This window comes from Amblyomma mixtum, chromosome 1, assembly GCF_055824585.1.
Source record: "Amblyomma mixtum isolate Tamu chromosome 1, ASM5582458v1, whole genome shotgun sequence".
In the NCBI taxonomy this organism is placed as follows: Eukaryota; Metazoa; Arthropoda; class Arachnida; order Ixodida; family Ixodidae; genus Amblyomma; species Amblyomma mixtum.
In genome coordinates, this window is record NC_143012.1 from 171,050,276 (window position 1) to 171,056,762 (window position 6,487).

At 43.6% G+C, this 6,487-nt stretch overlaps 1 long non-coding RNA gene across 1 annotated transcript; it reads left to right on the forward strand.

Annotated features, from left to right (window-relative positions):
* The first annotated feature begins 3,268 nt into the window (after positions 1–3,268).
* On the forward strand, positions 3,269–6,175 carry LOC149369787 (uncharacterized). Its single transcript, XR_016285439.1, has 3 exons — positions 3,269–3,366; positions 4,314–4,386; positions 6,096–6,175. It is a non-coding gene; the product is annotated as an uncharacterized LOC149369787 (long non-coding RNA).
* Positions 6,176–6,487: the final 312 nt, after the last annotated feature.

Below are 6,487 nucleotides of genomic sequence, written 5' to 3' on the forward strand. Positions count from 1 at the left end.
CTCGGTGGCACGGGACAGATGCTCGCACTGCTCTTACAGCGGACAGCTTGAGAAGCTCACTCGCCTTCCAACCACCACTTCTGAAATGAAAAAAATAAAAAAGCGCACTCTGCGCTCCCAGAACTGGTAGTGCAGTGGTGGTGATAGTGGTTTCTTTTTAAAAGAAAAAGAAAAAAAGGCGAAGCAAAAGAGTGTTGCCGGCCGCGGCAATTACTGTCTAATATCTTAAAGCCGGCGGAAATGAAAGGCAAAGAGAAAGGGGATAGTGAGAAGTACAGAGGGGAGCGACAGCAAGAAAGGACAGGGGAGAGCTTTGGACACTATTTACAAAATACGAAACTATTCAAGTTCGCTCCACAGTTCTCGACATGTGACTGCGCATCACCCCCTCCCCACTTCCGCGCTTAGACACGGTACGTTACCGTCGTCAGTTGATTTTGCCTAACATTCTAAAAGTCCGCCGCGTTTTTACGAGCCACTCTTCAGAAGGTAGAGTGAGAACGGTTTGGTTGTAATCCCGCTACCGTCGTCTCCAAAATGACACATATACTTGTGAAATGGAACGAAGAGGAAAAATGGGATGTTTATGCTGTCCGTGCCATGGACGCCGATGCTGGTATGAAGCTTTTAAGGAAGGAAAGCGGCATAGAAGAACTGCGCGGCACAACAGCGATGGTGGAATTGGAAGCCGGCCAGCCACCAGCGCCGGCAACCCTTCTGGATTTCGGTGAGTTTCGTCGTTTACTTTTCGGTGACATTTATGAACGCCAGGAGTATGTCATGATTTGGTGCGTTGCATGAAATGCAGGCACGATGCGCGCTATGGAGCGCCAAAGGACGAGAGTCGTCCAGGAATCTGAAGCACGCGCCGTCCCGGACAACACTACCGAGAGTGGAACAGAGCCGCAACCGAAGAAACAAAAAGTATGTGTGGTCATCTCCAACATTCTCTTCACCTTCGGTAATCAGTAACGCTATTAATATAACGTGTGCTGCCTGCCTCTGTCAGAACGTAAATTCAATGTTGAGAGAAGTAGACAGCCTTTTTTTCGGGAATGGTAAGCAATGTGTACTTACGGTGAACAAAATGTTGGCAGACTGGTTTATGGCTGAAGCGAGTAAATCGCGATGAGTGGAGGTTAAGCGGCCGCTAAGAGATCCCTTAGATTACAGATATCATCATCATCATTATCACCCGGATTATACCTACTGCAGGGCGAAAGCCTGTCCCATATTCCTCCAATTAACCTGGTCCTGTGCGAGCTGCATCAATTTGACCCCTGCAAACTTCCTTGATTCCAAGGGAAGAAAAGCAGTAGCAGGCGGCGGCAAAAAAATTAGGTGGGCGGATGATGTCAAAGTCAACAGAAGTTCGAGCTAATATGGAATACAGACAAAAGAATAATTGTAACTCCTCAAGAGCAGGATTTGAGGAAAGGCAGTATATCCTGCTGGCTGCCAGCTGAAATTCCGGGTCGAAATTTGCCTTCTCATTGTATACTCAGCATGCCATAAGAACAGCTTTCCTGCAGTTGTGTGTGGCATCGAATCAGCCGGCAAAGTTCGTTTTCGCCGCTGCCGGAAGCAGTACCAGACTGACCCACCTTTTGCCAGTGGTCGGATATAGCTTAAGAGTAGTCCATCCATTATCTCTTCCGGCCATCCCCGTCTAGTGAGAACTTCGGAGTGCTAATCTTAAATTACCATTGCGGCTGGAGGCAACCAAAAGCGGAATAATGCATTATATTCTGCGCCACGACAAAATGTTCAGCGTAGACGTCCCATGTCAACAGTAGTGCAAGTCTCTAGCCCGCTAATTAACCTAAATAATTTTGCACGTTGTCCGCCGTCCTCGTTTTGTCTTTTACTCTATATTATCTTTTGGTTAGTGCGCAACCCATAAACCGCACTTTTTTCAGTGTTCAATGAGTACAAATTCCACGCCGTGACCACTGGGTGTTACTTGGCTCACAATACAGCGCTGCCTGCAGGCACTCACGGCCCAAGTAGCTGTAAAGTTTCTGTCGATTATAATTTTTAAACGACAGTGTAGCACGGAATGTCTTGAAAGCTTTTGACGGAAATGAATGTACCAAAAATCAGCTTTCATGACAAAGTGTCACTTCGACTTCTGTAGCCTGGTAGAGTTGAGGGCCGGTATTTAGGGTTTCAGCGCGGAAATTCTGCGGCCTGCGGGCAAAGTAGACCCCATCGAAAAAAATGCTTTACTGTGCCGAAAGCCGGCGTAAAAAGCACCGTTGTTCGAAAATTAAGATTTCGATGTACACGGCTCAAAACTGCCGAAATTTAGTAAAAAGAACGGTAATCGCCATCCAGATGCAGGCAATTATTTCTATGTATAGTGATGGCAGCGTTCAGAAATATACTCCGCGTCCTTTGCTCATGTGCTATCCGGTCTCAGAGTCCCTATTCTATCCGTCAGCCTTTTCCCATTTTTGCTTTTTTTGTTTTTGTGCTTGTAAGAGGTTAGTAGACTCCAAGTAAACTGCATTGCGCTCGATGTTTAATATGTAGAGATTCCACGCTGAAATTTTGTCACGCTGTCGCACTGGTGGTGTGGCCCTATTTTTCAACCTTTGATATTTAGAGTTCTCCTAGTCAACGACCAAGATTTCTTCATCTAGTGGATGAAGCAATTGTGTGCCATTATGTTTCATGCTATTCAGTGAATAGCTCCAATTACCTTTTTTCTTTTGTGAACAAACGTCTCTTGTAAGGTACTGTCGATGATTGCACACCATAAAGGTATCGTAAGGCTACACGTAAGTTGGCTCTTTGCAACATAAAATCTAGAGAAAAACACAAAAAGACAGCATAGACTGTATTTGTGTCGTTGCCTGCAGTAAGACCAGCGTTCCTATTCGTTAAGGTTAGATTCTATGTTCGGTGAGCGCCTAACGCTCGATCCACCAAAATTATCGTCAAGAAATACTTACTCTCAAGGTTCTAATTGTAAACAAGTTTAGCTAGGCTGTCCACGGAAATGATTCTCCAGCCTGAATACTGATTACTCAATAAATTCCGACAAAAACCGTTTAGAAAGTCTTAACTGGTATGACTAAAAAGTCGCAGCTGTGCCTGGTGAAACCGAGACTGCTGGAATATAACTGTTACAAGGAATTGTTGAGAGCGCGCTGGGTTATCGTCTCTCCGGTTGCTGAGTAAAAATCAAAACTGCTGGCATTGCTTTTGAATTTCTCAATTCATTGATCTTCTAATCATACTACATTGTATCGATGCAGGCCCCAGGTGACGGCAGTTGTGGCGCGGCAGAGTGCGTACAAAAACTGGAGCAGCAGATTGATTTGTTAGAAGAGAGGCTTGTCTCCACTGAGGATAACTACAGTAAGTCACTTCTCATTCTCCTTTCTTTGCAAGCTTTTCTGCTATGCCTTGAAATTTGGTGGCTCTCCACGAAGTTTTGTGTGTAGCTAACCAGAGCTCAAAATAAATTTAGACCACAATGACATTCAATTGATCAACTACCCATGATAAGCAGCTTTCATGCATCTGAGCGCAGAGGCTCATGCATGAATTAGTGCTTTCCTCCTGGGCAGATCTGTTCAAGATTATGGTTCCCACGGAGTTTTAGAATATTTTCGACCGCTAGTATATTTAAGCTTGCTCCCTTCCCACCCAAGAGGATGCAGTGCCTACATCACTGCCGGCAGCATCATCGAATGAACAATTTTTTTTTTCGCAGCCTAGCAAACATTCTAGGGATCTGGAACATTCCGCGCATTCCTTTCCAACATGATTGCTGCCATGATTTGCAGTAGTACTGGTCAAATGGCATAAACGTCTACTGTTCAGTACTTTATCAAAATCCCGTCTTCCTTGGGCTGATTAAGTTATTATTGCTGTTAGTTACTGTGATAAATCTCGTGTATTTAAGGCCCAAGCTAGTAATCCGCCGCAGCCTTTAGCCATTTCATGTCGCCCTCATTAGAAGATTTCAATTTTTGTCCACTTCGTACACTTTTGACCATGAAGTATTTTGTATTGGCGTTTTTCACACCGTGGGCGTGCCCCTGTGGATACTATAAGCCGAGAATGCAATAATCGAACTTCTTGTACAATAAAGAAAATATGAGTCAGGAAACGCTGGTTGGCTTTTTAAACCATTTTCGTTGCATTTATTTACTTTTTCTTGCTTGTGGTTATTGCCCAGAAAACATCTTAGAACTTTGCAACTTATCGTGGTCTAATTTGCGCTGCGTATTGAAGGACTTTATATGCTGATTTATCAGACTTCCCAAAAGGATGTTTTATGATCGTTTCCCTTTTTGCAGAATCATACAAGATGGTTAAAAAGAAAAAATTCTGACGCAAAGAAGTGAGCCAGATACTGTTGCGGTCCCAAAGGTAAATGGTTAATTTTTTTCTCGCATTGTGGATACAAATCTATTGGAATATGTATCTTAGCGTCTTTTGAGATAATTTCATACTGCTTTGAAGTTAGAAGGGCCTACTTTACATGCTCTGTACTGGAAAACTGCAACCCTTATGGACGAACGAACGAGCAGTGGGAGTTTTAGTGAGTAGTAAATTTAATGGCAAATGATACCTCGTGGTTTACCTAACAAAGCGACGTTTCCTATTAGGGACATCGTAGTGGAGTGCTCGGAAGTAATTTCCACTACCGCTAGTAGGATAGACCTTAAAAGGAACAGCAGTTCTTAACACTCGGCCACGGTGCACGGCGTCCTGTATTCCTCCACAGGCTAATCACAACAGTAAAATAAAATTTTTTTAAACGTTTTCCTGAATTAAACAAGCCAGGTATCGAAATCTTAGATCTTACATTTTTTTATTGTGATAAGCTTCTTGCTTAAGTAAAAAAAGAGCATTAAAGGACTATAGACATCTAATTTTGATGGCATGTTTTCTTTTCTGTAATGATGCGCATGACACTACTATGCATGTATCACCATGCAATATTCGCCTAGGACCGCTAAATAATTCATAATTGAATTTTTCTCTCATCCTGTTTTGGTTTCAGCAGCCGAACGGTGGCTGTGACGAAAAAGTGTGGTTATAGGTCACCTGAGACATGAAAAAACTGCGATATAATCACTGTTTCGTCACTTTAATTCACTGCAGTGCTGAAGCCAACCTTCTTCGAGCCTTAATGACAGCGTATGAAGAAGCACCGATTAAATTAGTTTTTCATGCCTCACGTGACCTATAACCTCTCTTTGAGGTGACAGCCATCATTCAGCTTTTGAAACAGATACCGAAACAGCACGACAAAGAAATTCGATTGCAAATTATTTATCGGTCGTGTTAGGATACTACGGGGTAATCCGTGTATAATAATTACCAAGAACTTACCAAGTGTACAATAATTACCAAGAAAAAAACACGCACCCAAAAGTTAGGTGTCTAAATTCCTTTGACTGTGGACTTTTTGTCGTAGACAAATTCTGTGCGGCGGTACTCAATCTGGTCGGAGCTCCACTGCGACTTAAGTTGTATCCTCTATCAAAACGCGGCCACCACGGCCCGAACCGGACCCCAAGTCCTCGGGTTGAGCAGTACGCGGGTTCGATCCCGATCGCGTTTCGATGAAGGCGAAGCCCAAGGTCCCACTGTTCTCTGCGGTGTCATGCACGTTAAAGAATCCTTTGTTAGGGAAATTTCGGAAACCTCCTGTACAACGTCTCTCATAGCGTGAAATGATGAGAATTTCAGCAACGGCTGGTGGCCTGCAAGTAATAAGCTACAGGTAGCGTGACCTCCGATACTGCTCACGCTGGGTTGTTGCCGTGAGCGTAGAACATGGCTACTCTGTCTCGCTGCTGTTCTTGGTGGCTCTCCTTAGTTTTTCTGTCACGAGAAGTAAGCACACATTTGCTCGTACCTCCAACTTGCTGAGCAAACAAGCACCTTTAATGATCGCTCTAAATAACAACCTAGCTGAAGGAACAAGGTTCACAATTCATGTCCCTTTTTGCAAGTATGCTGACTTGCTTATCAAGGTATTGCTTAAAACTTAATTTCGCAGTTGGAAATCGGCAGCGGTATTTGCGTGGAAAAAACGGTCATCGAGCGTTTGCTGGATCACTGCCCAGGCCAACCCTGCAAGTTTTCCCGCCATCTCCTGCGTAGTGTCTTCACAGTCGAAGAACTCCGTGGCAAATCACTGACTGGCAAAGGCAGCAATGCCAACAAGGACGAAAAAAAAGCACTTGATTCGAACCGAGCTGGCGCCATTATCGGTATGTCTGTGCATTTCATTATTTTAGCCTCGCGGCAGGAGCTTTGCAAAGGAGACGCAGAGTTTACTCTTAAATAACGAAAATATGTATTAGGGCACCTTACTTACCTCTTAAAGAAATAAATTTAAAGATGGTAAGTAAATGATACTTTCTAAGATTTCTTTGTATACAGAAGGTTCTCCATTTTGGCTTTTTGTTCGTCGAAGATTAAGTGATTAAATGAAAGCTCGCGAAATGTTACAACC